At 40.0% G+C, this 23467-nt stretch overlaps 1 protein-coding gene across 2 annotated transcripts in view; it reads left to right on the top strand.

Annotated features, from left to right (window-relative positions):
• Nucleotides 1-23467, top strand: part of Sntg1 (syntrophin gamma 1) — a 624894-nt gene that overhangs the window by 103275 nt on the left and 498152 nt on the right. The window lies entirely within an intron of this gene.

The following is a 23467-nucleotide window of genomic DNA, read 5'->3' on the forward strand; positions in this document are numbered from 1 at the left end:
TTACAATTATTCACTTTGTATCTTGACTATAGCTCCCTCCCTCATCTCCTCCCAGTCCCACCCTCCCTCCCTCTTCTCCCCATACGCCCCTCCCCTAGTCCACTGATAGGGGAGGTCCTTCTCTCCTATCTGACCCTAGTCTATCAGGTCTCATCAGGACTGATTGCATTGTCTTCCTCTGTGGCCTGGTAAGGCTGCTCCCCCCAGGGAGAGGTGATCAAAGAGCCAGCCACTGAGCCCATGTCAGAGACATCCCCTGCTCCTGTTACTAGGGAACCCATTTGGAAATTGAGCTGCCTATGAGCTACATCTGCACAGGGGTTCTAGGTCCTCTCCATGATTGGTCCTTGGTTGGAGCATCTGTCTCTGCAGGTGCCCCTGGGCCCAGATTTTTTTTCTCTTTCTCTGCTGGTCTCCTTGTGGAACTCCTGTCCCCTCCAGGAAAGCATGAACTTTGCAGGTAAATGGATGGAACTAGAAAGGATCATCCTGAGTGAGGTAACCCAGAAGCAGAAAGACACACATGGTATATACTCACTTATAAGTGGATATTAGACATATAATATAGGATAAACATACTAACATCTACAGACCTAAAGAAGCTAAACAACAAGGAGAACCCTAGGGAAAAGGCTTAATCATCATTCAGAAAGGCAAACAAGATAGACATTGGAAGTGGGAGAAGACAGAGAACAGGACAGGAACCTACCAAAGAAGACCTCTGAAAGACTCTACCCAGCAGGGTATTGAAACAGATGCTGAGACTCATAGCCAACTTTGGGCAGAGTGCAGGGAATCTTATGGGAAACTTCTTTCTTCCTGTTTGGCTTTCACAGTGCTGAAGGTGCTGTGAGGAGAAACAAAAAAGACATCAAAGCTACTACCAAGTCAAGTTGTTGGCACTGAAGTGTAATACTTCATAAATTTTTCTTGATAATGTTACTTTGCAGAAAACAGTCCAAAAGATGCAAAAAGCCAAATGGAAACATTTTAGTGAGTACTTTAACATATAAAAGTACATTCTTTCCTGACCTTCCCTAACACAAAATAGAAACCAATTTCACATCAAAGAGGACGTATTCATGAATTTATTTTATAATTCAGTTTATCATGTGTATCATTTCTCTTACTCTCGTTCACGTAAACTTCTGATTCCTAGGTATATTTTTCCAGTCCTCATTTTACTGTGTATTCATCTGTGTCTGTCAAGCTACTAATTAACTCAAAGCTTAAGTATGTTTTGTTAGAACTGGTGGAAAGTAAAATATTTAGTTCTGTGAAATTTTTAGTTCTTGCAAGAAGTGTGTTTTACCTTCAGTAATTACACTCAGACACATACAATGTGTTAAAGCAGAGAACTATGAAATGAGGGTCTGGGAAAAAAATAAAAAGTATGTGAGCAAAATAATGCCCACAAACCTATCCAGACAGTTTTGAAGCTCTCCACAGCAACTGAAGTTTTCTGTTAGTTTGGGAAACACTGTAGCCCTGTAAAATACTATATTTAAAAAAATGCCAGCCTCAGTGTGGTAAAAGCAGTATCCCCTTCTTTCAGTGATACGTGGCCCTCGTTTCTATTCATAGACTCCATGTTGTGCTGGGCAAAAGGCATGTTACTGGCTACCCTGAAACCACCAACTCTGTGTCACACATTGATAAAATGATGGAATAGTGCTTATGTAAGTAAGCACTTGAAGGCAGCCTGGATTCCTCCCCGGAATTCTCTATTTAGGTTTGTGGCCCAGATTTTCTTAAAGTTTAGGCTGCTATATATTTAGAGTGGAATACAAATGAGCTTCAGAATATAAATTGCCTAAAGTTGAACTGTACCAAAGTTCACATATTTATTCTCATGTTTTATTTGATCCCTTTGCATCTTTTTTTCTGTCAGCTTGAATTTTATTATGGGCTAATATAAAAGCTCCAAAACAGTTTCCAAGTCTGATTTCTTTTATCTTTTCATACATGTATATTTTATGAAGATGATTTTGCCTTAAGTGTAGGATTTTTAAAAACAGTATGTGCAGAGGATTGTGGTACTGTTTTTCTGTCTCTTTTCTCTGGGGAGCAGTTTTCCATTTTAGTTCTGCAGCATCTTAGAGCGCTTGGTTTGTGTGTGTGCAAAAGAACATGATGTATTTCCCTTTTCTAATTGCAATATGCATTTTTGTCCTGAGAATCACACAGCATAGATCAGAGATGACATTGGGCCCCAAAACTGGAGATGGTGGAAAGTATAATATGTGTATCAGGAACTGAACCCAGGTCCTCCAGAAGGGCAGTCAGTGTTTGCTCTTAAGTTAATCCTTCTTTCAAGCTCCTTTCCTCTCCTCTCAACAATGGAAACTCACCTAATTTTTCCACTTCTCTCTTCATGTCACTTGTATACTGCTATTCCTCGCTCTAGCGATCTTTCCCTGCCCCAAGAATAGAGATTTTAAAAGTATGACATCATGATTCTCTGAATTTCCTCAGTGTCTATTGACATGTCTCCCTTTCCAACTCCGTGTTCATGAGTCTGAGCCCTCTCTTCTCTCTGGTTAGTTTAGCTAAAGGTTTGTGAATCATTTTGACCTTTTAAAAGAACAAATGCTAAATGTCATTGACTTTTTGTCTCTTTGTTATTGTTGATGTTTCTATTTCATTAATTTCAGACCTTTTCAGAATTTAATTATTTCATTCTATCTATTCTTTTTTGGGCATTTCCTGTTTTTGTTTTTCTAAGGTTTTCAAGTAAACCATTACGTTACTAGTATGTAGGTACTCTGATGTAGGCGCTTAGAGCTATGGACAGTTTTCTTAGGATTGCCTTCATAATATCTTGGAGATTTGGGCATATTTCATTTTCATTTTAATTCAGTTTTAGTAAGTTTTTATTCCCTTCTTAACGTTTTACTTCACTCAGTTTTAATTCAGTAATATCTTGTTTTATAGCCATGATTTTGTATACTTGCTGATGTTTCTAATGTTGATATATGCTTTATGCTATAGGTAGGCTCTGGACTAAAAACAATTGCAACAAACATTTGAAAACTGATCATATTGTTTATATTGTGTATTTAAAACACACAAAATGGGAAGAGTGTGTTTTGTATTAGAAGGAACCAATAAAATGTCATTTTCATAACAAAGCGTAAGCTCATGTTATGGAAACATGCATGTCTATATGTCCAGAACCATGGTTCTGGGCCCAAGGTTTTGTTTACCAGCCATGATTTCTCCATTTTCTCTTCAGTTGGTAACTAAGTGTGGGCATATCCAGGTATATCCTATACATTTTTAATGGAAATTTTAATTTTTTAATATTAATTACCATTTATTCACTTTGTATCCCAGCTGCCGCCCTTCCCTCATTCCCTCCCAATCCCACCTTCCTTCTCTCATCTCCTCCCATGCCCCTGTCCAAGTCCACTGATAGGGGAGATCCTCCTCCCCTTCCATCTGATACTAGTCTATCAGGACTCATCAAGAGTGGCTGCATTGTATTCCTCTGTGGCCTGGTAAGGCTGCTCCTCCCTCAGGGGGAGGGGTGGTCAAAGAGTCAGCCACTGAGTTCATGTCAGAGACAGTCCCTATTCCCCTTACTAGGGTACTTACTTGGATACTAAGCTGCCATGGGCTACGTCTGTGCAGGGGTTCTAGGTTATCTCCATGCATGGTCCTTGTTTGGAGTATCAATCTCAGAAAAGACACGTGGGCCCAGATTTCTTGGTTCTGTTGCTCTCCTTGTGGAGCTTCTGTCTTCTCCAGGTCTTTCTATCTCCCCCTTCTTTCATAAGATACCCTGCACTTTTCCCAAAGTTTGATTATGAGCCTTTGTATCTGCTTTGATACACTGCTGGGTAGAGTCTTTCAGAGGCTCTCTGTAGTAGGTTCCTGTCCTGTTTCCTGTTTTCTCCCTCTTCCGATGTCTGTCCTGTTTGCCTTTCTGAGTGAGGATTGATCCTCTTACCCTGGGATGTCCTTCTTGCTTAGCTTCTTTAGGTGTACAGATTTTAGTATGCTTATCTTATATTAAATGTCTAGTATCCACTTATAAGTGAGTATATACCATGTGTGTCTTTCTGTTTCTGGGATACCTCACTCAGGATGATCTTTTCCTGAGCTCACCATTTGCCTGCAAATTTCATGATTTCCTTGTTTTTAAATGCTGAGTAGTATTCTACTGTGTAAATGTATCATAATTTCTGTATCAGTTCCTCAGTTGAGGGGCATCTGGGTTGTTTCCATGTTCTGACTGTTACAAATAAAGCTGCTATGAACATGGTTGTGCAAATGTCCTTGTTGTATACTTGAGCATATTTTGGATATATGCCCGGGAGTGGTATAGCTGGATCTTGAGGTAGCACTATTTCTAATTGTCTGAGAAAGTGCCAGATTGATTTCCGAAGTGGTTGTACAAGTTTACATTCCCACCAGCAATGGAGGAGGGTTCTCCTTTCGCCACATCCTCTCCAGCATGTATTGTCACTTGAGTTTTTTTTTTAATTTTTACATCTTTGATGCAACAGTACAGAATATACAACAGGTTAAAAAAAAGGTGGCCACTTCTACCTCACCAAAGGTCTAGTGAGAGTTTTCTTGCTGGTGGCTAGCGATTCCAGTCTGTCCAGACTGGTTCCACTGTTGCTCTTTTGCTCCAAGGTCTGTTTTTTTTTTTTCCCTATGTCTTTTTCTTCCTTGAAGGTCTTTATTATTGATTGAGCATCTGCTTAAAGAGATCTTTAGCCATTCCTTTTATTCCAAGGAAGGATTCCCTTCTGTCCACCAAAGCTGTGGCTGGATGGGGCTCTCTTCAGTGTAGCTGACAGGCTCAGTGTAGTGCTTATGCCTCTAGGGGCTGCTGTCTCATGTCCGGGAGTTTATAATCTCTGGTAGTTCAATAGCTTCCACAGTTGTGAGGGTGAGAAGGGTTTTAAACTTCATTTCATGGAAGAAGTCACATATTACTCTGGGCACAAATTGAAAGGGAAAAGTGCCCACATGATACATTTCTCTTTTTTTAATTTTTTATTAATTACACTTTATTCATTTTGTATCCACCCTCCTCCCCTCCCGATCCCACCCTCCCTCCCCTTTCTGCATGCATGCCACTCCCCAAGTCCACTGATAGGGGAGGTTCTCCTCTTCTTTCTGATCTTAGTCTATCAGTTCTCATCAAAAGTGGCTGCATTGTCCTCTACTGTGGCCTGGTAAGGCTGCTCCCCCCTCAGGGGGAAGTGATCAACGAGCAGGCCAATCAGATTATGTCAGAGGCAGTCCCTCTTTCCATTACTATGTAACCCACTTGGACACTGAACTGCCATGGGCTACATCTGTGCAGGGGTTCCAGGTCATCTCCACGAATAGTCCTTGGTTGGAGTATGATTTTCTGGGAAGTTCCCTGTGTTCAAATTATCTTGTTCTGTTGCTCTCCTTGTGGAGTTCCTGTCCCCTCCAGTTCTTACTATTTCCCACTTCTTACATAAAATTCCATTCACTCTGCCCATCAGTTGGCCATCAGGCTCAGCATCTGCTTTGACAGTCTATACTGCAGAGGCTTTCAGAGGCCCTCTGTGGCAGGTTTCAAGGTTGTTTCCTGTTTTCTTCTGACTTTCAGAGGCCCTCTGTAGCAGGTTCCGAGGTTGTTTCCTATTTTCTTTTTCTTCTGATGTCCATCCTCTTTGCCTTTCAGGATGGGGATTGAACATTTTAGTTAGGGTCCTCTCTTTTGCTTAGTTTGTTTAGATGTATAGATTTTAGTGGGTTTATTCTATGTTGTATGTTTCTATGAGTGAGTATATATCATGCGTGTCTTTTTGCTTCTGGGACAACTCACTCAGGATGATCCTTTCCAGGTCCCACTATTTACCTGCAAATTTCATGATTTCCTTATTTTTCATTACTGAGTAATACTCCATTGTATAGATGTACCACAGTTTCTGTATCCCTTCTTCAGTTGAGGGGCATCTGGGTTGTTTCCAGCTTCTGGCTATTACAAATAAAGCTGCTACAAACATGGTTGAGCAAATGTTTTTTTTTTTTTTGTGTACTTGTGCCTCTTTTGGGTATATGCCTAGGAGTGGTATGGCTGGATCTTGAGGAAGCGCTATTCCTAGTTGTCTGAGAAAGCGCCAGATTGATTTCCAGAGTGGTTGTACCAGTTTACATTCCCACCAGCAGTGGAGAAGGGTTCCCCTTTCTCCACAACCTCTCCAGCATGTGTTGTCCCTTGAGTTTTTCATCTTGGCCATTCTGATGGGTGTATGGTGAAATCTCAGGGTTGTTTTGATTTGCATTTCCCTGATGACTAAGGATGTTGGAGCATTTCTTTAAGTGTTTCTCTGCCATTTGTAGAGGAATACCTCTACAGAGAATTCTCTGTTTAGCTCTGTATCCCATTTTAAAAATTAGATTACTTGATTTGTTGTTGTTTAACTTCTTGAGTTCTTTATATATTTTGGATATTAGCCCTCTGACAGATATAGGGTTGATGAAGGTCCTTTCTCAATCTGTAGGCTTCACTTTGTTCTGACGACAGTGTTCTTTGCTTTACAGAACCTTTTCAGTTTCATGAGGTCCAATTTATTGATTGTTGCTCTTAGAGTCTGTGCTGTTGGTGTTCTATTCAGGAAATTGTTTCCTGTTCCAAGGAGTTCAAGGCTCTTCCCCACTTTTTCCTCTAATCAATTTAATGTGTCTGGTTTTATGTTGGGGTCTTTGATCCACTTGGATTTTATTTTTGTGCAGGGTGATAAATATGAATCTATTTGCATTTTTCTGCAAGTAGATAAGTTAGACCTGCACTGTTTGTTGAAGATGCTGTCTTTTTTTTTTTTTTCCATTGAATGATTTCGGCTTCTTTGTCAAAAATTAAGTATCCGTAGCTATGTGGGTTTATTTCTGGGTCTTCTGTTTGATTCCATTCATCCAGTATTCTGTTTCTATGCCAGTTCTATACATTTTTTATGTAACTGTCCTGGTTCCAATAGTGCCCTTCAAAATTCTGTCTTCCAAAATCTCCAAATATGGCCTTATTCAGATATAAAGTTCACAGACAGATGTAGTTAGGCTGAGACTACAATGATTGGGGTGTGTCAGACAACCTAAGCAATGACATACAGACATATAAAAGGAGAGTTTGTAATATCAGAGACAGAGGATAGCATGAAATAGCTATAAACCAAGAAATGTCAAGAATTTTTGGCTAATACTTGATTCTGGGAAAGGTAAAGAATGAGAGAGAGAGAAAGAGAGTGAAAGAGATAGAGAAAGAGAATGAGAGAGAGAGACCCTGCTATGCCTTGTTGATTCTAGACTGTTAGCCTCTATTCTTTTGAAGAGCTACAATGTGATAGGGTTCTCTTGAGTTTTCTAACGTTCTTGCATTGAAGCTGAATCTTGTTGTCAGTTACTGAAATAATGGGAGCTTTACAGTTCTGTTCAGGGTGGTATGTTTAAGAACTGAATGACATATTCAAAGTGGGAGCCCATCATTGAATCTTGCAGGATTTTTAAGAAAAAGACTGCCATGTAGACATAACGTATTCAAAGCTCCTGTCTCTTGCTATGCTGCCTGACGATCTTGAGGTTCAAAGGTCATCACACAGCCTTTTGAACTCAAAAGTTTAAACAGGTATTCTATAATTAGCAATGAAATAATAGACTTTACAGCAATATGATTTTCTTTTATTTTAAGCTAATAGTTTGTGGTGTCTGTGATAATAGACAAACATAGCTCTGTGTGCCACTTCTAAGAAGTAGTTAAATTAGTCATTCTCCTATTCCCTACTCTTTTAATTCATCCAATCACTTAACTAATTAACATTACATCAGTTTATAACATTACATTATTAACATTACATTAGTTTATACTTTGATATAAGTATAAACTAAGAGAAAAGTTACAAAATAGAGTTCCCATAGTTTTCCCTCATTTACCTTGATGGTTATATCTTAGAAAGTGAGGTGTGAATGAACTATATCAAATTGTCAATACCTTTTTATTTTTTTCTTCTTTTTGGTCACTATATATGTAATTTTATTAATAATACTTTTATTAATCTTTATTCCCAACAAAGTCGGTAGATTGGGAGTACAGAGTTTTTCTCTTCCCACTTAACAGACAGCATAGAAATTTCCAATAGTCAGGCACATTTCTTACTGGACTTGGACTCTGAAAATTATTCCATAATTTTCCTTTCCAATCCAAATAAATTCAAAAATTAAATCTCACGCGTTTTGCCAAACACTTATAAAATATTCTCACTCTCATACCCTTGTTCAGCTCCATCACAGACTTGTTTTTCTTCATGATGACACCACGTTTTGCAGTAAACTGTTCTCAGAAAAGTTACAATCATCATCCTCATGGTGTTTTCTGTGTCTGTCTACTCCCTGGATGAGAAGTCACAGTTGACGGGGAGAGAACTTCCTTGTGAGGCATTTCCAGCTCACGACTCTCTAGGAATGCAAAGCTGTTGAAAATGGGCGAAACCTCTGCAGACATAATGTGTGTGCCTTTATGCCTTTATATGTAAACAGGATACGCCCATGAGTCTTTTCTTTAGTCAAACCAAACTTTTGGACTGTGGTTTCTTTCTCTTCTGACATGATATCATCTTTTAATTTTGGCTAAACTCATGTTCTAACAATAGGTTTTGTTTACTAGGGGGCAGATTATTATGGGACTACACACTTAAAAATGCACAAAAACTTTTGTAAGGAAAGTAGAGATTACATAACCTGCAGCCTTGCATCACATGCGTTGGGCAACGTGGGTGACACACATGTTCATACGTTGCCAGATACCTGGAGCTTCTTCATCCTGCTCACTTCACAATGCTGTTGGCTATTGCCCTACATTATTAGGTAGCCCGTTCCCTTTTAAAATAAGTCCTTATGACAATGAGCTAGAACAGCCATCCGTCCTGTTTATTTTCTAAGCTTAGAAAATTAGAGGGGCCAAGATGGCGGCACCGGGAGAACACCATGTCTGAGAAGCGGGACAACACACTCCGTGCAGCGACCAGGAGACTGAACTCTGGGCCCTGAAACAACAGCTATCATGTTTCCCAGGTGAGGGGAGGCTCTCACGGCGTGGGAATCGGTCGGGTCCACTCTTGGCTGCCCAGTCAGAACCCGGAAGAGAACCCAGCTAACTAGGGCTTTGGGTCTCCAGGCTGGTGCCGCAAGCCTGCATGTCCCGATCACTTCCCCAGGCTGATCGGTGGGCACAAGGGTGCCTGAGGCTGGGAGTCCCAGTCGCAAAAAAACCCCACGGGGAAGGAAAGTTGCCAGACTGGTCACGGATCACCCAGTCTTTCCCTGGAAGGTCTCTCTGACCACGGGTACCTGCCTACATCACAATTGAGCTCCCGCCGCGCACGAATTGCAGCTGCGCGCCCAGCTCAAAATCCCTACTCCTTCTTTGGAGGAGGCAGGAGGCATCCAGCAGAATCTGCCACAGACCACATTGTCTGTACCCCACCCGAGATCGGGGCTGAGAAAATCCAATCCTTTCGGGCACTCCCCCAAACGCCGCCATAACCCTGCCGCAGCAGAGCAGAAGGATAAAGAGGCGCACAGCGGCTTCACAGTGCCGGAACTCCAGTGCTGCCGGCCGCTCCTAGCAAACAAACTACAGCTCAGGATCTGGGACTGTGGTTATTCTACATGTCCTGAGATTATCCTGGGTTCAGCGCAATAAGGTCTAGCACCAAGTTCTATCACCGGTGCCCCCCCCCCCCTGAACCCTGGCAGAGAAATGCCTGCTCAGGGCTCAGGATCCGACTGAGAAGCCCCAACCCCTGCTGGCACTCCCCTGAGAGCACCTCCATAAGCTTGCCCTAGCAGAGGGGAAGGTCAGAGGGGAAGGACAGAGAGGCAGCCTGCCAAGAACACAGCACCCTCTCTCCAGCTCACCCAGTGGCCCCTAGCAGAGAAACCCAAGCTCTGGATCTGAGGACACTCAACCCTACCCGGTACTCTCTTGGGATCAGCAAACATAGATTCTACCGCTAGGCTGCTTCTGGCAGAGAGATCTGGGCCCGGGATCTGGGATTGAGTACACTCATCCTAACTCTTTCCCGCGCCACCCAGGGACCAGTCAACATAACCCCTCCTGGCAGAGAGAAAGGACAAAGAGGCAGCACACAGGAAAGGTGGACACCGAGTCCTGCAGCCACAGTGTCACAGAGCTGACTGTTAGCCTACCCGTACACTTCCGCAGCAGGACCAAAACAGAGAGTAGTGAGCAAGGGGAACCACTGTGCATTCCAACTGGTCCTGCAAGAGAGTGAGTGAGCCTTCTAGGGAGAGATTGCCCCAGACCCAGGGCCTCTCCACAGAAGCAACCAGACGAGATCCCTGGCACCCACACCCCTAGTGTGGGCATCAGAGGGATTCTTGGGATAGTGACCCCAACAGTGAAGCCTCTGCCTTGCGGGTCCACCAAGGTAATCCAGGCAAATAATCCCTGGATCTCAGTCAGAACTGCGTAATAGTGGCTTGCAGGCCACAGCAATAGTCAGAGAATCCGCGCATGCACACTGCGCCCACTAAAAGCGCACACGAATAGCGCCAGCGTCACATTCTTTACTTAGGCAAAACTGAAAACAAAGTGCACACTCCCAAAGCAGTGAACCGCTCTCATCTTCCTGAAAAAACAGTCCAGAAAACAGAAAGAGAGGATCATAGCCCAAACTACAATCTCGAGGAACAACCAGTGAGGAAGGATTATAAATAACCAGATGGCTAGAGGCAGACGTAAGAACACTCCCAACAAAAATCAGGACATAATGACCTCACCAGCAACCCCACAAAACAATGGACACTTCAATTCACTAGATATACAAGAAAACAACCTCAAAACTATGTTTCTTCAGCTATTAGAGGCCCATAAAGATGAAATAAACAAAGCCCTCAGAGAAATAACCAAAGAAATCGAGACTAACCAAGAGGAAACAAATCGTGCTCTCAGAGAAATGACCACGAAAATTGAGGCAAACAGAGAAGAAATGCACGAAGCTCTCAAAGAAATGTCCACACAAATGAAGGCAAATAAAGAAGAAATAAACAAAGCTCTCATAGAAATACAGGCAATTATACCCAAAGAAGTAGAGGCACAATTAGTGATACATAGAGAGGAAACGGACAAAAAAATAGAAGCTATCATTAAAAAACAGGAGTCCACATTCAAACAGATGAAGGAAATGGTGCAAGACATGAAAACAGAATTAGAATCAATAAAGAAAACACAAATAGAGAAAAACCAGGAGCTGGAGAACATAGAGAAAAGATCAGGCACTACAAAGGTAAGCATCACCAACAGAATACAAGAGATGGAAGAAAGAATCTCAGGAGCTGAAGATACACTTGTGGAAATTGACATGTCTCTCAAAGAAAAAATAAAATCAGAAAAGTTCCAAACACAAAACATCCAAGAAATCAAGGACACCATGAAAAGACAAAACCTAAGAATAATAGGAGTAGAAGAAAAAGAAGACATCAGGCTCAAAGGTCCGGAAAATATTTTCAAGAAAATTATAGAAGAAAACTTTCCCAACTTAAAGAAGGAGATGGCCATAAACATACAAGAGGCCTACAGAACACCAAGTAGACTAGACCAGAAAAGAAATTCTTCACATCATATCATAGTCAAAACACTGAACCTACAAAACAAAGAAAAAATTCTAAAAGCAGCAAGGGAAAAAGGCCAAGTAACATATGAAGGTAGACCTATCAGAATCACACCAGATTTCTCAACAGAAACTATGAAAGCCAGAAGGGCCTGGACAGAAATCATACAGTCCTTAAGGGACCACAGATTCCAACCCAGAGTACTATACCCAGCAAAACTTTCAATCAACATAGACGGAGAATTCAAGATATTCCAAGACAAAACCAAATTTAAACAATATCTACATAGTAACCCAGCTCTACAGAAGTTACTAGAAGGGAAACTTCAAACCAAAGAAAACAACTACATCGAAGGAAACAGGAAATAGATAACTACACAACAAAAAAAAAAACCAAAAGAAGACAAGCAATGAAACTCAGTGACACCACCAACACCACATCTAAAGTAAGTAACAATTGTTGGTCACTAGTTTCTATCAACATCAACGGACTCAACTCCCCAATTAAAAGACACAGACTAACAGAATGGTTGCGGAAACAGGATCCATCATTCTGTTGCATCCAAGAAACACACCTATGCAACAAAGATAAACACTACCTCAGTGTAAAGGGCTGGAAAAATGTCTTTCAAGCAAATGGTTCCAGAAAACAAGCGGGAGTAGCCATCCTAATATCTAATAAAATAGACTTTCAACCCAAGTTAATCAAAAAAGATAAGGACGGCCACTATATTCTCATCAAAGGAAAAATCCACCAAGAGGACATCACAATTTTGAATATCTATGCCCCAAATACAAGAGCACCTACATTCGTAAATGAAACAATATTAAAGCTTAAATCACACATTGATCCTAATACCCTAATAGTGGGAGACTTCAACACTCCACTCTCACCAAGGGACAGATCAACTGGACAGAATACAAATAGGGAAATAAAAACACTTACAGAGACCCTAAATCAAATGGACCTAATAGACGTCTACAGATCCTTTCATCCAAACTCAAAAGAGTATACCTTCTTTTCAGCACCGCATGGAACCTTCTCCAAAATAGACCATATAGTTGGTCATAAAGCAAGCCTCAACAGATACAAAAAGATTGAAATAATCCCTTGTATTCTATTTGACCACTATGGACTTAAGCTGGACCTCAACAACAACAGAAATAACACACAGCCTACACGCACATGGAAACTGAACAACCTGTTACTCAACGACAGCTGGGTTAAGGAAGAAATAAAGAAAGAAATTAAAGATTTACTAGAATTCAATGAAAATGAAGGCACAACATACCCAAATTTATGGGACACATTGAAAGCAGTGCTCAGGGGAATATTTATAGCACTAAGTGCCTGCAAGAAGAAATTCGTAACATCACATACAAACAACTTAATGGCCCAACTGAAAACCCTAGAAAAAAAAGAAGCAGATACACCCAAGAGGAGCAGAAGGCTGGAAATAATCAAACTCAGGGCTGAAATCAATCAATTAGAAACAAATAAAACTATTCAAAGAATCAATGAAACAAAAAGCTGGTTCTTTGAGAAAATCAACAAGATAATCAAACCCTTAGCCAAACTAACTAAAAAGCAGAGAGAATCTATCCAAATCAACAAAATCAGAGATGAAAAGGGTGACATAACTACAGACACAGAGGAAATTCAAACAATCATTAGGTCATACTACAAAAGCCTACATGCCACAAAATTTGAAAACCTAAATGTAATGGACAATTTTCTTGATAGATTCCATCTTCCAACATTAAGTCAAGATCATGTAGAAAGACTGAACAGCCCTATATCCCCCAAGGAAATTGAAACAGTCATTCACAGTCTCCCCTCCAAAAAAATCCCTGGGCCAGATGGTTTCAGCACGGAATTCTACCAGACCTTCAAAGAAGTGCTCACACCAATTCTCCTCAAACTATTCCGCAAAATAGAAACAGAAGGTCCATTACCACACTCATTCTATGAAGCAACAGTCACCCTGATACCTAAACCACACAAAGACCCAACAAAAAAAGAGAACTTCAGACCTATCTCTCTTATGAACATTGATGCAAAAATACTCAATAAAATACTTGCAAACCGAATCCAAGAACACATCAAAGATATCATCCACCACGACCAAGTAGGCTTCATCCCAGGCATGTAAGGATGGTTCAACATACGGAAATCCATCAATGTAATCCACCACATAAACAAACTGAAGGAGAAAAACCACATGATCATTTCTTTAGATGCTGAAAAAGCATTTGACAAAGTCCAACACCCATTCATGTTTAAAGTCTTGGAGAGATCAGGAATACAAGACACATACCTAAAGATAGTAAAGGCAATATACAGCAAGCCTATAGCCAACATCAAACTCAATGGAGAGAAACTTAAATCAATCCCACTGAAATCAGGGACAAGACAAGGCTGCCCATTGTCTCCATATCTCTTCAACATAGTACTTGAAGTCCTAGCCAGAGCAATATGACAACTAAAGGAGATCAAGGGGATACAAATCAGAAAGGAACAGGTCAAAGTGTCACTATTTGCAGATGATATGATAGTATACATGAGCGACCCCAAAAATTCAACCAGAGAACTCCTTCAGCTAATAAACACCTTCAGCAAAGTGGCAAGATACAAAATCAACTAAAAAAAATCAGAAGCCCTCCTGTATACCAAAGACGAAAAGGCTGAGAAAAAAATTAGGGAAGCAACACCCTTCACAACAGCCACTAATAACATAAAGTACCTTGGTGTGACTCTAACCAAGCAAGTGAAAGACCTGTTTGAGAAAAACTTCAAGTCTCTGAAGAAAGAAATCGAAGAAGATCTCAGAAGATGGAAAGATCCCCCGTGCTCATGGATTGGTAGGATTAACATTGTGAAAATGGCCATCCTGCCAAAAGCAATCTACAGATTCAATGCAATTCCCATCAAAATACCAACTCAATTCTTTACAGACCTTGAAAAAAAGATTCTCAGCTTAATATGGAGAAACAAAAAACTCAGAATCTCCAAAACAATCCTGTACAACAACAGATCATCTGGAGGTATCTCTATCTCCGATCTCAAGTTGTACTACAGAGCAATAGTAATAAAAACTGCATGGTATTGGTATAAAAACAGAAAGGAGGATCAATGGAACCACATAGAAGACCCAGAAATAAACCCACACACCTATGAATACTTGATTTTTGACAAAGAAGCCAAAACCATTCAATGGAAAAAAGACAGCATCTTCAACAAATGGTGCTGGTCCAACTGGATGTCCACATGCAGAAAAATGAAAATAGATCTATATTTATCACCCTGCACAAAACTAAAGTCCAAGTGGATCAAAGACCTCAACATAAAACCAGATACTCTAAATCTGTTAGAAGAAAAAGTGGGGAACAGCCTAGAACTCATTGGCACAGGAGACAACTTCCTGAACAGAACACCAACAGCACAGGCTCTAAGAGCAACAATCAATAAATGGGACCTCATGAAACTGAAAAGCTTCTGTAAAGCAAAGGACACTGTCATCAAAACAAAACGCCTGCCTACAGATTGGGAAAGAATCTTCACTAACCCTTTTTCTGGCAGAGGACTAATATCGAGTATATACAAAGAACTAAAGAAGCTGAAAAGCAGCAAACCAAGTAATCCAATTAAAAAATGGGGAACAGAACTAAACAGAGAATTCTCGACAGAGGAATATCGAATGGCAGAGAAACACTTAAAGAAATGCTGATCCTCATTAGCCATCAGGGAAATGCAAATCAAAACGACCCTGAGATATCACCTTACACCCATCAGAATGGCCAAGATGAAAAACTCAAGGGACAACACATGCTGGAGAGGTTGTGGAGAAAGGGGAACCCTCCTCCATTGCTGGTGGGAATGTAAACTGGTACAACCACTCTGGAAATCTATCTGGTGCTTTCTAAGACAATTAGGAATAGTGCTTCCTCAAGACCCAGCTATACCACTGCTAGGTATATACCCAAAGTTTGCTCAAGTACACAAAAGGGATATTTGCTCAACCATGTTTATAGCAGCTTTATTTGTAATAGCCAGAACCTGGAAACAACCCAGATGTCCATCAACGGAGGAATGGGTACAGAAATTGTGGTATTTTTACACAATGGAATACTACTCAGCAATCAAAACGGAGGAAATCATGAAATTTGCAGGCAAGTGGTGGGATCTAGAAAAGATCATCCTGAGTGAAATATCCCAGAAGGAGAAAGACAAACACGGTATATACTCACTTATATAGACCTATAAGATGTGATAAACATAATGAAATCTGTACACCTAAAAAAGATAATCAAGAGAGCGGACATGGGGTAAGATGATCAATCCTCGTTTAGAAAGACAGATTGAACGTATGACAGGAGTCTACTGAGCGCATTTGAAAGACTCTAACTAGCAGTGTTTTCAAAGCAAAGACTCATGACCAAACCTTTGGCAGAGTACAGGGAATCATAAGAAAGAAGGGGAGTTAGTCTGATGGGGAAAGGATAGGAGCTCCACAAGGACCAAAGATATCTGGGCACAGGGTCTTTTCTGAGACTGACATTCAACCAAGGACCATGTATGGATATAACGTAGAACCTCTGCTCAGATGTAGCCTGTGGTAGCTCAGTAACCAATTGGTTTCCCATAGTGAGGGGAACAAGGACTATTTCTAACAGGAACTCAATGACTGGCTCTTTGGCTTCCCCACCCCCCAAGGGAGGAGCAGTCCTGTTAGGCCACAGAGGAGAGCTTTGCAGCCTGTCCTGAAGATACCTGATAAAACAGGGTCAGATGAATGGGGAGGAGGTCCCCCCTTATCAGTGGACTTGGCAAGGGGCACGGTGGAGATGAGGGAGGGAGGGACTGGGAGGGAATGAGGGATCGGGACACGGCTGGGATACAGAGTTAATAAAATGTAACTGATAAGAAAAAAATAAAATTAAAAAAAAAGAAAATTACCAGCATTCTGTATATATTTTCAATTTAGCTGGCTAGGTGGCATCTTTTAAAATTTACCTTCTCAAATGTATAGTTTTACTGAAGGATAATTTTCAAGTACTTTCTGAGTGTATAATCAAGGGTCCTCTTGCTGACCCTTTTTCTCATCTTTGGCTTTCCATCTTTCCATCATCTTTCCATCTTTCTCTTCCATTTATTCCTACCCCTTCTTCTTCCTCCTTTCCTCTCCTTTCTTTTTCTCTAGAAGTGTTTTTCTATGTAAATCAGGCTTTCCTCAAATTCATCAGTCCTCTGCCTTGCTATCCCAACCCATAAGATTTAAGGCATGTACCCAAAGGCCTTGGTAACTACTCCTAATCTCCACAATGTTACAATCAAATAGAGAGCCTTGCATAAATGAGGCAAAATTAGTTTAAAAATCTGGAAGAGCTGCACCGAAGGACTGCATAACTTCAGCCTTTGAAATCATGTGAACAACACTATTTCCCCTGCATTCCCCTGCAGACAACTATGAGGAGAGCCTAAAATATATATATTGACCTCATATCCTGGGCAACACTTTGAGTGTGGTCAGAGACTGAATGCTTCCTCTGTGCAATGTTCTGACAACTAGGACTACAGTTTTGCATCAGGAGATCACAGAAGTTGACGGAAACCTTGTTGACTGTCACAAAGGTATAGCTAAATAAGGCCCCGGGAGGAAACAGTGAGTGGGAGGGTGAAGCCTACTGGGAGAAAGTAGATGCTGTATAAGAGTGCCTTTACCACCTGACAATGAATTCTCAATTCACAGCTCACTGGATACCATCGTAACATAATAAATGTTACAGTAGTACTTTATGCTTAACTGAAGTACACTCTAGAAGGCTATTCCCCAAGCAGCTGATTGGGATTACTCAAAGTGCTATTCTCCTGCCTAGCCTGATTATCATTTTTTCAGGTTTCATAGAAGTCATGTGGAACCTGGTACAAGCATCCAAAGGCTCTGGGAAAGAAGAATACATGTTCACTTAGCAGCTTGAGTCCCATGGATTCTGGGATCTGACTATGGTGTTAAACTTAATGAATATCTGTGTCATGAGCTTAAAATGGACACAGCTGCTCTGTGTATTTATCTTAGTCTCTGTCTTAGTCTCCAGCTGGATATGATTATTGTATTTAATTAACTATTTTTGGAATAAAAATTTAGCACAATTAGCAGCCCTTTCCCTTGTCTAAAGTGAGACCCAGCACACGTGGGGCCCTGTAATTGGGACATTTTAACTGACCATTTTATTCATGTTTAATCAAATGATCACATTGCCTTAGCTCTCTGTTGTTAGAACACTAAAATAATGGGCTGTTTATTAGGAAAAAAATTATAGTTTCCATTTCAGGAATGGGGTAGTAGATGGTTCAGAGGACACAGCAAGCAAGAGTCTTCTCAGTGGTGAGGGGTGTTTGCAGTCTCCAGGCACTGGCCATCAGCGTAGGCAGGTGCTCCCTCAAGGTCAAATCAGTTATGAATCATTTCAAGGCAATACAGCCTCATCACACAATCAGGTAACCTACCTCTGAATAGCATCAAGTTATGCAATTTATGAAGATTAACTATACAACAAACATAATTCTGATAACACATTTAAGTCATAACACAGGTCATCTTCCTTGGTTATTTTTTTGATGATTTTTAATTCTTTTTAATTAATAAAGTAATCAATATGTTCCCTGTTAACCATGACAATTCTGTGATTGGATGATCCTATTATACTTCAACAGACAAAACTTGTCTAGTGTCTTTGCTTGTGTTTTAGCTTAATTGGCTATGTTCCATGAACTTTTCTTTCTATTTTTATTTTTAATGATGTTTATGCATGTGTGTTTGTGTGGGGTTATGTACATGTGTGTGCAGCTACCAACACAGAGAAGAAAGACAAGGGTGATAGAGGTCAAGAATCAAGTGGTTGTTGGGCACCCAACATGGGGACCAGGAAACTAATGAAAACAAAACTCAGGTAATGTGCAATATCAGTACTTGCTATCAACTGATGATCTGTCTCTAAGGGCCTGATAATACATCTTTTCTACTCACACGGACAGTATAAGTGTAACTAGTTTGGCAGAGATGAAGATCTTCTAAAATGACTCTTGTGTCTCGCAACCTATCAGACCATTGAAACAATGGACCCTGGGTAAATTACAGGTCCATAATCTACAGTTAAAAAGGCATCAGTCTTACTTTTCTTTACAAATGAGCGGTGAATATAGAGTGGATGTGGCCTTTGACTTTGCTGACAGATTTCAGAGCGAGACTTTGGCATGCCCGTGGGGATGGAGTCAAGTGACTATCACCGTGACTGGTAGGAGCCTCACGGAGAACAGTGGTTTGTGCAAAATCTCACACTTCTGTGCACTTCTGTGTGGCTCACAGGGCCACTGGCTGTCTGCACTGACACTCATTCTTGCCTTGGAAAAGCACTGCTTCTTACCTTTCCTTAAGCTATGAACAAATATTGAAGCCCAGTGTATATTACTCCGTGTGTTTGTTTTTTATGGAATCAAATTTGTTTTACAAAAACGAAAAAAAAACCCCTTCCTTTTTTGTTATGAAACTTGCTAAAGTATATATATATATATATATATATATATATATATATGTATATATATATATATATATAAAACTAAATATAAGTATATAATTATATGTAGATATATAAAGTATATATATATATATCCAGTAACTAATATATATGTTATTGGTCATTATCTTTATTACTTAGCATAAAATTAATATTACAGTACAAATTGTGGTTTGGTAATCATCAGTTAAAATGTTTTAAACTTACAAAATTGAAATTGTAGTGTTAGAGGTGTGGTGCGGAGCCTACACAGATGTCACAGAATTTGCCAATTGCTCCTTCCAGGAAACATGCATTGTGAATTATGCTAAAGGACAGACTACATGACTTTTTCAAATAATATGCAACACAAGATGAAAGGGAAAGTTTGGCCCGTGAGACAGCTCATTTGCCACTAACCCCGATGAGCTGAGTCAGGGCTTCAGAACCCAGTAGCTCTGGAAGGTGAGAACTGTCTCCTGCAGGTTGTCCTCTGACGTCATCATATATACTTTGCATACCCCCACTATCTCTGTATCTCTTCCTTCCTCCCCTCCTGCTCTCTCATATACACTATACAAACAAGTAAGTAAAATGTTAAAACTATTTATAAGAAAAGGGAAGGTGATGATTATCAAATGGTTCTTAAGGAAAATGTAAAGCAACGCAATACATAGACATTAATTTGGTCTCAATTTAAGCAGTAATTTACAAAAAGAGATATAGGAGTTTAGGAAAAGTTTACAGATGAACTGGGTATTTGATGGTATTAAACAGCTGTTACTGATTTTATTATGTATTTTACCACATTGTTTTGTTTTGTTTTCACCTAGACACAAACCAGGAGTTTTCTATTCTAAATACAGCGGCATTACTGCATTACTTTAAAATTTAATAAACGTTGTTGGAGAAAGAAGGCAAATGATAGACATATAAAGAAATATTCAGGAATAGTGTTTCCTTAAGATTCAGCTATACCACTCCTAGGAATATATCCAAAAGATGCTCAAGTATACAAGAAGGACATTGGCTCAACCATGTTCATAGCAGCTTTATTCATAATAGCCAGAACCTGGAAACAACCCAGATGTTTTGAGGAATGGATACAGAAATTGTGGTACATTTGCACAATGGAATACTACTCAGCAATTAAAAACAAGGAAATCATGAAATTTGCAGGCAAATGGTAGGAACTAGAAAAGATCATCCTGAGTGAGGTATCCCAGAAGCAGAAAGACACAAATGGTATACACTCACTTATAAGTGGATATTAGACATATAATATAGGATAAACATTCTAAAATCTGTACATCTAAAGAAGCTAAGCAAGAAGGAGGACCCTGGGTAAGATGATCAATCCTCACCTAGAAAGGCAAATGTGATGGACATTGGAAGAGGGAGAAAACAGGAAATAGGACAGGAGCCTACTACAGAGGGCCTCTGAAAGACTCTACCCTGCAAGGTATCAAAGGAGATGCTGAGACTCATAGCCAAACTTTGGGAAAAGTGCAGGGAATCATATGAGAGAATGGGGAGATAGAAAGACCTGGAGGGAACAGTAGCTCCACAAGGAGAGTAACAGAACCAAGAAATCTGGGCCCAGGTGTCTTTTCTGAGATTGATACTCCAACCAAGGACTATTCATGGAGATAACCTGGAACCCCTGCACAGATGTAGCACATGATAGTTCAGTGTCCAAGTGGGTTACATAGTAATGGGAAGAGGGACTGCCTCTGACATAATCTGATTGGCCTGTTCTTTGATCGCCTCCCCCTGAGGGGGGAGCAGCCTTACCAGGCCACAGAAGATGATAATGCAGCCACTCCTGATGTGATCTGATAGACTAAGATCTGAAGGAAGGAGAAGAGGACCTCCCCTATCAGTGGACTTGGGGAGGGCCATGCATGAGGAAGAGGGAGAGAGGGTAGGATCGGGAGGGGAGGGAGAGGGGCTTATGGGGGAATACAAAATGAATAAAGTGCAATTAATAGTAAAAAAAATAAAAAAATTCCAAAATGAAAAAAAAAAAGAAATAATCAGAACAAGCAGGGACACTAGTTCATTTTAATCTAATATTTTTGAAGAAAAATAAATTATGTATAATTAATGGGGATATCATTAATAGCTTTAAATATTGAATTTTATAAAACCAGTGACTTCTGGTTAAAAGGGACTATCACTTCTTAATGTGCACACATCTTTCACAGTTTATGTGTTCTTCTTTTATCTGAGCATCTCTGCGAAACCTCATGATTTCCGATCCCTTAAGAAGCTGTGGTGCTACCTGTCTGCCTTAGTTGAAGGGAAACTATTCCCATGTTCATTCCCATTTGTCTACTGAGACTAATTTCTGGATTTAGCATTTGATGACTTTCTGAAGCCAGATAAAGTACACTGACCCTCATCATGAGTTTGTCTTCATGCACGATGAAATGATCTGACCTCCCTGGGAACGGTAACTTTGTTCCTTGGAGAAGTGTCTGTTAAATTCTTAGATGCACCTAAACACTGCTTGTTATACTTTCCAGGCTTGTTCTATATTTCTGGCTTTTTTTTTTATTAATCTTTATATATGGCATAGGTTTTTGATATTCAACTCTCTTAACCTCCAATGTACAATAGTTAAATACAATATACTTCTATTCTACTCTAAAAAAATAAAAATAGCTAAATTACATACACTTTATACAATTTTAACATGCAAAATAACAATTTGTAAACAGCCTGTTAAAATAAGAATTTTGTTTTATAAGTAAAGTCTATTTTCGTTAGCCTGAGATAAAGCCATGGATCTGGTATTCTTTTGAGCAAAGGAAGTTATCATGATAGTTCATGTTCTTATCCAGAGACCACTATCTGAAAGCCTTCTACAGACATTCATTGCGTATTAGAAACTTTTATTTAACTTCTTTTGAAAAAATATTTAAATATACATTTTTAAACTATAGAATACCAGCATGGAAAAGACAAAAATATTAAAAAAGAGAATAACAAAAAACCTTTAACACTGTTTTGGGTACTTCTTCATGTGAAGTTGATAAAAGTAATTGTCTTAACTGATTTTCTGACGTTGTGTTGTATTGCATAGTGGCTTGAGCATAGTGTGATTTTTTTTTTTTTTTTGTCTTAGCTATTTCAAGTGACCTGGACAAAATTTCCAAAATCTATTCCGTGTGTCTGCAACTAAGACACCAGACAATCCCCAAACTGACCATCTGGATAACTTGTCAATGGCAGACTCGAGGCTGCTGTGGACCACACTGTAGTGTGTTTGTAGAATAAGACCACAATCCTCAGCAATGAGTACCCGCGTGTTCACAGCACCCATGCGTGCAGACTCCCAGAGACCAGGCTGAGAGGACAGAAAGCCAGCTTTCCACGGTAATGCAAGTTCAGGCAAACCTGCTCACTGAGAATTCATGAAGATTCCTCCCAGGTAGAGGCTCTCCATACCTCCTCAGCCTATAGAAGAGAAACCACCTAGTTTCTTCCAGCCAGGGTTAATTTTTAATTCCTCCAGATGCTTCCCTGCGCACTACCACCACTATCTATAACAACAAATAGGCTTTTTAAAAAGTAAGTTTGAAAACTTGAGACAACTCACAGGAGGAAAAGCCTGCCTCTCTCCTCTACTCGGGGAAGAAGTGGCTGCAAGATTAAATCAAGCTCAGTGGTAATTCATTCAATTCATTAAGTTGGAAATGAGTCTCTAAGTTAAAATACCCGTAGAATTTTAAATCCAGCAATCTGAGAATTCACGAGACTGTCAACATGTTTATCTAATAGCAATGCAAGAACTAATCCAGCTACATCTGAGGGATAATTATACTCACTGACTGCTATATTTTCTATACAAAACATCTCCAATCATAGTTGGGTATTGTAGAGCATAATTTTAATCCCAGCACTCATGAGGTAGAGAAGAAAAGATCTCTTAAGTGTTTCATGGTCACCAGGTCTACACAGTGAATTTTAAGCCAGCCAGGGCTATCAAGTTTTTGTCTCAAAAACAAACAAACAAACAAACAAACAAACAAACAAACAAACAAACCGTCTTTACCTTTACCTATTAGGAAGGTATATAACAAAATTATATTGTTGTTCTCTAATTATCAAGTGAGCTAACAAATAGGATTTAGACTGATAATTTGCTACCAGAACCTGAGTTTTGCTGTTGCTTTAATGCAACCTTCTATGACCTCACCCAGAATCACCCATGATTCAGGAACTGTGGCAAGCAGCCCAGAACCTGTACTTCTTAGTAGCTCTGAAATAAAGCAAATATATTCTTAGCT

Source organism: Psammomys obesus, unplaced genomic scaffold, assembly GCF_907164565.1.
Source record: "Psammomys obesus unplaced genomic scaffold, mPsaObe1.curated_primary_1811, whole genome shotgun sequence".
Classification (NCBI taxonomy): Eukaryota; Metazoa; Chordata; class Mammalia; order Rodentia; family Muridae; genus Psammomys; species Psammomys obesus.